This window comes from Rhinopithecus roxellana, chromosome 17, assembly GCF_007565055.1.
Source record: "Rhinopithecus roxellana isolate Shanxi Qingling chromosome 17, ASM756505v1, whole genome shotgun sequence".
Taxonomy (NCBI): Eukaryota; Metazoa; Chordata; class Mammalia; order Primates; family Cercopithecidae; genus Rhinopithecus; species Rhinopithecus roxellana.
The window spans coordinates 34,089,776-34,097,581 of NC_044565.1; the positions used below are offsets into that span (position 1 = coordinate 34,089,776).

Sequence of the window (7,806 nt, forward strand, 5' to 3'; positions counted from 1 at the left end):
CCTGATCATCGTCGTATCTCTGCTGCCTAACAGTGCCAGGCATCAAATAGGAGCTCAAGAAATATCCATTGAATAAATGGTGTGAACAACACATCTTGGAAGAGAGTCTTAAGATGACATCTTACAATACCATTCTTTTAAAGGTATGGAATTTTTCCAGAGTACATGGCCTCGTTCTTATGAGCACAGTTTAAAATAAGAACCCAAAGAAAAGGGACTGAATTGTTTAGTATTATGAGAACCTTAGGCTACTAAAATGTCATTTAGGCTACTCTGGGTTATATTTGGCCTGTAATGCAGAACAAAATATTCAGGTAATAATGTTTAAAGATTTACTAACTATTGTAAACCAACAGCCTATTTTTTTTTTTAAACAAGTCTAAATTGATGTATAATAACTTAGAGCTCCTGTGAAGCTTCATGGTTTCAATTGTTTTACTTTGATTTTTTTTTTTTTTCTCAAAGTACAGCTCAGCAGCTCTGAACCCATACAAACCAATACAAAAAAGGGGTTTGCATAGAATCTTTGGAAACTGATAATGTGTAGTATGCACAGCTTTATTCAGCAACTCTAGGGGGCAAATAGATCCATTATTCCAATCTACCACATTAAGAAAAATAATGGCTCCTCAGGCAGTTGGAATAAAATGTTAAAAACTAAATAGCAAGGAAACCATTTAATGACTGGTGTATGTTTAGGACTTCTGTGCGTTTACAACCTTTTGTTGTTGTTGTTGTTGTTGTTTTCTTTTCTTTTTTTTTTTCTTCAGGAGGATGGATGTGTTCTTTGTAGAGAAAAGAAGTTGTGTAAAACCCCAAATGCTTAGGTTAAGACCCAGAGATGATAAAATGTCTTCCTCACAGAGCATTCCTACATTTAAAAAAATGGTTTTCACCACAATGACTGACAAACAGACCATTATACAGTTTTGGATGGAATGATACATCTTTAATAATGTACCTATTTTACTCTTGTATTTAATATATATAAAAAGGATCACTTTGAGATTTTTAATACATTGTCTTTGATTTTTATCCCTGTTTCACGAGAACTATTAGCACTAGTATTTATTTTTATTTATTTCAATGTTTGTGGGTACATAAAAGGTGTATATATTTATGGGTTATATGAGATGTTTTGATACAGGTATGCAATGTGAAATTAGCACATCAGGGAGAATTGGATATCCATCACTCCAAGCATTTATCCATTGAGATGCAAACAATCTAATTATATCCTTTATTTAAAAATATACAGTTATTATTGATTATAATCCTTCAGTTGTGCTGTCAAATAGTAGGTCTTATTAATTCTTTCTAATTATTTCGTTTCTTACCCATTAACCATTCCCACCTCTCCCCCAGCCCCCCACTACCTTTCCCAGCCTCTGGTAACAATCCTTCTCTCTATGAGTTCAATTGTTTTGATTTTTAGATCCCACAAATAAGTGAGAACATGAGATATTTGTCTTTCTGTGTCTGGCTTATTTCACTTAACATAATGATCTCCAGTTCCATCCATGTTGTTGCATAAGACTGTATCTCATTGTTTTTGATGGCTGATACACATATCCACATGGTGAATATGTACCATATTTTCCTTATCCACTTGTATGTTGAGGAACACTTAGGTTGATTCCAAATCTTGGCTATTGTGAACAGTGCTGCAACAAACATAAGAGTGTAGATATCTCTTTGATATACTGATTTCCTATCTTTTGGGTATATATCCAGTAGTGAGATTGCTGGATCATATGATAGCTCAATTTTTAGTTTTCCGAGAAACCCCCAAACTGTTCTTCATAGTGGTTGCACTAATTTACATTCCTACTAACAGTGTACAAGGGTTGCCTTTTCTCCACATCCTCATCAGCATTTCTTATTGCCTGTGTTTTGGATATAAGCCATTTTAACTAGGATGAGATGATAAGCAGTTTTGATTTACATTTCTCTAATGATCAATAACATTGAGCACCTTTCCAAATGCCTGTTTGCCATTTGTATGTCTTCTTTGCAGAGATATCTATTAAAAATTTTGCCCATCTTTTGATCAGATTATAAGATTTTTTTCCCCATAGAGTTGTTTGAGCTCATATATTCTGGTTGTTTATCCCTTGCCACATGGGTAGTTTGCAAATATATTCTTCCATTCTGTGGGTTGCCTCTTTACTTTGTTGACTGTATCCTTTGCTCTGCAGCAGCTTTTTAACTTGATGTTATCCCATTTGTCCATTTTTGCTTTGGTTGCCTGTGCTTGTGGGGTATTGCTCAACAAATTTTTGTCCAGACCAATGTCCTGAAAATTCTCCCCAATGTTTTCCTGTAGTAATTTCAAGGTTTGAGGCTTTAGATTTGTCTTTAATCCTTTTTTGATTTTCGTATATGGTGAGAGATAAGGGTCTAGTTTCATTCTTCTACACATGGATATCCAATTTTCTCAGCATCATTTATTGAAAAGACTGTCTTTTCTCCAGTGTATGTTTTTGGCACTTTTGTCAAAAATGAGATAACTGCAGGTGTGTGGATTTGTTTCTGGTTTCTCTATTCTGTTCCATTGGTCTATCCGTCTGTTTTATTGCAAGTACGATACTGTTTTGGTTACTGTAGCTCTGTAGTATAATTTGAAGTCAGGTAATGCGATTCCTCTAGTTTTGTTCTTTTTGCTTAGGAGAGCTTTGGCTATTCTGGTTCTTTTGTTGTTCCATATAAATTTTAGTATTTTGTTTTTCTGTTTCTGTGAAGAATGTCGTTGGTATTTTGAGAGTGATTGCATTGAATCTCTAGATTGTTTTGGGTAGTATGAACATTTTAACAATAATGATTCTTCCATTCCATGAACATGGAATATTTTTCCATTTTTTGGTGTCCTCTTCAATTTCTTTCATCACTGTTTTTTAGTTTTCATTACACAGATCTTTCACTTATTTGGTTAACTCCTAGGTATTTAATTTGACATGTGGCTATTGTAAATGGGATTATATTTTTTCTTTCTTTTTCACATTGTTCACTGTTGGCCTAAAGAAATGTTACTGATTTGTGTATGTTAATTTTTTATCCTGCAACTTTACTAAATTTGTTAATCAGTTCTAATCACTTTCTTGTGGAGCTTAGGTTTTTCCAAATATAAGATTATGTCCTCTGCAAACAAGGATAATTTGACTTCTTCTTTTCCAGTTCAGATGGCCTTTATATCTTTCTCTTCAATCATCACTCTAGCTAGGACTTCCAGTTCTATGTTGAATAACAGTGTTGGCAGGGTCATCCTTGTTGTTTTCCTGATCTTAGAGGAAAGGCTTTCAGTTTTTCACCCATTCAGTATGATACTAGCTGTGGGTCTGTCATCTGTGGCTTTTATTATTTTGAGGTATGTTCCTTCTAGACCCATTTTTTTGAGGGTTTGTCATGAAGCGATAGTGAATCTTACCAAATGCTTTTTCAGCATCAATTGCAATGATCATATGGCTTTTATCCTTGATTCTGTTGATACGATGTATCACATTGGTTAATTTGTGAATGTTGAACCATCCTTGCATCCTAAGGATAAATCCTACTTTGTCGTGATGAATGATCTTTCTAATGTATTGTTGAATTTGGTTTGCTAGTATTTTGTTGAGGATTTTTGCATCAGTATTTATCAGAGGTATTGGCCTACTGTTTTCTTTTTTTGATGTGTCTTTGTCTAGTTTTTGTATCAGGGTAATACTGGCCTCATAGAATGAGTTTGGAAGTATTCCCTCCTCCTGTATTTTTTCAGAGTAGGTTGAGTAGAATTGGTATTAGTTCTTCTCTGAATATTTGGTAGAATTCAGCAGTGAAGCCAATCAGGTCCTGGGCTTTTCTTTATTGGGAGACTTTTTATTGTTGCTTCGATCTTGTTAGCTGTTATTGGTCTGTTCAGGTTTTGGATTTCTTCCTGGTTCAATCTTAATAGGTCACACATAACTAGAAATTTGTCCTTTTCTTCTAGATTTTCCAATTTATTGGCATATACTTGCTTATAGTTGGCACTAATGATTCTTTGAATTTCTACAGTGTCAGTTATAATGTCTCCTTTTTCATTTCTGATTTTATTTATTTGAATCTTCTCTTTTTTTCTTAGTCTGGCTACATGTTTGTCAATTTTGACTTCAAAAAACCAACTTTTTGTTTCATTGATCTTTTGTATTTTTTTCATTTAAATTTCATTTATTTCTGCTCTGATTTTTATTATTTCTTTTCTTCTACTAATTTTGGGCTTGGTTTGCTCTTGCTTTTCTAGTTCTTTAAGACACATCATGAGATTGTTTACTTAAAGTTTTTCCTCTTTTTTGTTGTAGGCACCCATAGCTACAAATTTACCTCCTGGAACTACTTTTGCAATATCCCTTTGGTTTTGGTATGTTGTGTTTCCACTACCATTTGTTTCAAGACATTTTTCAATTTCCTTAATTTCTTCATTGACCCAGTGGTCATTCAGGAGCATATTGTTAAATTTCTGTGTATTTTATAGTTTTCAAAATCCCTCTTGTTATGAATTTCTAGTTTTATTCCACTGTGGTCAGAGAAGATGTTTGACACTTTAAATTTTTAAAAATGTTTTATGACTTGTTTTGTGACCTAACATATGATCTATTCTTGAGAATGATCCATGTGCTGAGGAAATGAATGTATATTCTGCAGCACTTGGATGAAATGTTCTTTAAATATCTACTAGATCTGGCTTTGCAGACGCTGCCGCCGAGGAAATTCTTGTAGTACTAGCCATGGTCAACCCTACCGTGTTCTTCGACATTGCCGTCGACGGCGAGCCCTTGGGCCGCGTCTCCTTCGAGCTGTTTGCAGACAAGGTTCCAAAGACAGCAGAAAATTTTCGTGCTCTGAGCACTGGAGAGAAAGGATTTGGTTATAAGGGTTCCTGCTTTCACAGAATTATTCCAGGGTTTATGTGTCAGGGTGGTGACTTCACACGCCATAATGGCACTGGTGGCAAGTCCATCTATGGGGAGAAATTTGAAGATGAGAACTTCATCCTAAAGCATACAGGTCCTGGCATCTTGTCCATGGCAAATGCTGGACCCAACACAAATGGTTCCCAGTTTTTCATCTGCACTGCCAAGACTGAGTGGTTGGATGGCAAGCATGTGGTCTTTGGCAAAGTGAAAGAAGGCATGAATATTGTGGAGGCCATGGAGCGCTTTGGGTCCAGGAATGGCAAGACCAGCAAGATCACCATTGCTGACTGTGGACAACTCGAATAAGTTTGACTTGCGTTTTATCTTAACCACCAGACCATTCCTTCTGTAGCTCAGGAGAGCACCCCTCCACCCCATTTGCTCGCAGTATCCTAGAATCTTTGTGCTCTCGCTGCAGTTCCCTTTGGGTTCCATGTTTTCCTTGTTCTCTCCCATGCCTAGCTGGATTGCAGAGTTAAGTTTATGATTATGAAATAAAAACTAAATAACAACAACAAAAAAAAAATATCTACTAGATCTATTTGGTTTATAGTGCAGATTAAGTCTGATGTTTGTCGATTTTCTTTCAGGAAAATCTCAATGCTGAAAGTGGGGTGTTGAAGTTTCCAGCTATTATTGTATTAGGGCCTACCTTTCACTTTAGTTCAATAATACTTCCATAATATGTCTGGGTACTCCAGTGTTGGGTGCACATATCTTTAAAACGGTCATATCCTCCTGAATCGCTTCCTTTATCTTTATATAGTGACATTCTTTGTCTATTATAGTTTTTGTCTTGAAATCTATTTTGTCTGATATAAGTATAATGACTCCTGCTTTTTTTTTGGTTTCCATTAGCATATTTTTTCCATCTCTTTATTTTCAGTCTATGTGTATCTTTATAAGTAAAATATATTTCTTGTAGTCAACAGATTAATGGCTCTTAACTTTTTCATCCATTTGGCTAGGACTTCCAGTATTAGCTGATTGGAGAATTTAGCTCATTTACATTCAGCATTATTACTATTAAGTGAGGACTTACTCCTGCCATTTAAAAATTTGTTTTCTGATTGTTTTGTGATCTTCTCTTCCTTCCTTCTTTCTTTCATTCCTGTCTTCCTCTAGTGAAGGTTCTTTTCTCTGCTGACATGATTTAGTTTCTTGCTTTTTACTTTTTTAATCCATTGTATGTTTTTTGGCTTGAGGTTACCATGAGGCTTGCAAATACTACCTTATAAACCATTATTTTAACTTGATAAGAGCTTAACATTATTTGCATAAACAAACAAGCTAAAAGAAAATTAATAAAAACTCCCTTAATTTCATCTACCCACTTTTTAGCTTTTGATTTCTATTTATATCTTATTGTACTATGTTTTGAAAAGTTATTAAGGTGTAGTTATTATTTTTGATTGGTTCATCATTTAGTCTTTCTACTGAGGATAAGTGTAGTTTACACACCACAGTTAGTGTTATAATATTCAGTGTTTTTCTGTGTACTTACTATTACCAGTAAGTTTTGTACCTGCAGATGATTTATTGCTCATTGATGTCCTTTTCTTTGTGATTGAAGTACTCCCGTTAGCATTTCTTATAGGACAGTTTGGGTACTGATGAAATTCCTCAACGTTTGTTTGTCTGGGAAAGTCTTTATTTCTCCTTTATGCTTGAAGGATATTTTCACCAGAAATACTATTCTAGGGTAGAAGTTATTTTCCTTCATCACTTTAAAGATGTCATGCTACTCTCTCCCGGCCTGTAAGGTTTCTGCTGAAAAGTCTGCTGCCAGAGATATTGGACCTCCATTGTATGTTGTTTCTTTTCTCTTGCTGCTTTTAGTATTCTTTCTTAGTCTTTGACCTTTGGGAGTTTGATTATTAAATGACTTGGGGTAGTCTTCTTCGGGTTCAATCTGTTTGGTGTTTTACCTTCTTGCACTTGGATATTGGTATCTCTCTCTAGGTTTGGGAAATTCTCTGTTATTATCCCTTTGAATAAACTTTCTACCTCTGTCTCTTTCTCTACCTCTTCTTTAAGGCCAGTAACTCTTAGATATGACCTTTTGAGGTGATTTTCTATATCCCATAGGCATTCTCCATTGTTTTTTATTCTTTTTTCTTTTGTCTTTTCTGGCTGTGTATTTTCAAATAGCTGTTTTCAACCTCACTATTTCTTTTTTCTGCTTGATTCATTAAAGTACTCCTATTAAAGGACTCTGATATATTCTTCAATATACCAATTATCTTTTACAGCTCCAGAATTTCTGCGTCATTCTTTTTTATAATTTCAACCTCTTTCAATTTATCTGATAGAATTCTGAGTTTTCTCAGTGTTATCTTGAATTTCTTTGCATTTCCTCAAAAAAAGCTATTTTGAATTCTCTGTCCAAAAGGTCACATATCTCTGTTTCAAGCAAGGTTTGCAAGCACTCAAGTTCAGACCACTAGGATGTGCAGTGTTCCCTGTGGGTGGGCGTCATCTGAGTTTGGTCTGTTTTTCCTTTCTGCACTAACAGGGCAGAGCTGAGTTCAGTGCCTCACAATTGCTGTTTTCCCTCTCCCAGCACCCAGAGATGCTCTTCACACCAGTCCATGGCTGCTAGGGGTGGGAAGGGGTGGTGTCAATGATTCAGGACTGTTTTTTAAATCTCTTCAGTTCCTCTTCTAGAGATATGAAGTTAAAACCAGGTGCCATGAGTGCTCACTTAATATTTGGTTCTTATGAAGGTGTTTTTATCTGTGTAGATAGTTGTTAACTTGGTGTCTTGCTGTGGGTGGTGGCAGGAACAATTGGTGGAACTTTCGATTCCACTATCCTGCTCTGCCTCTCCTCAGCACTAGTATTTATACTTAGTACCTTTTCTTTCTACTAAAGC

At 35.4% G+C, this 7,806-nt stretch overlaps 1 pseudogene across 1 annotated transcript; it reads left to right on the top strand.

The window, feature by feature from the left end:
- The first annotated feature begins 4,705 nt into the window (after positions 1-4,705).
- Positions 4,706-5,419, top strand: LOC104656175 (annotated as a pseudogene). The gene has a single exon (XR_747079.2). The product of XR_747079.2 is annotated as a peptidyl-prolyl cis-trans isomerase A pseudogene (transcript).
- The last annotated feature ends 2,387 nt before the right edge of the window (positions 5,420-7,806 follow it).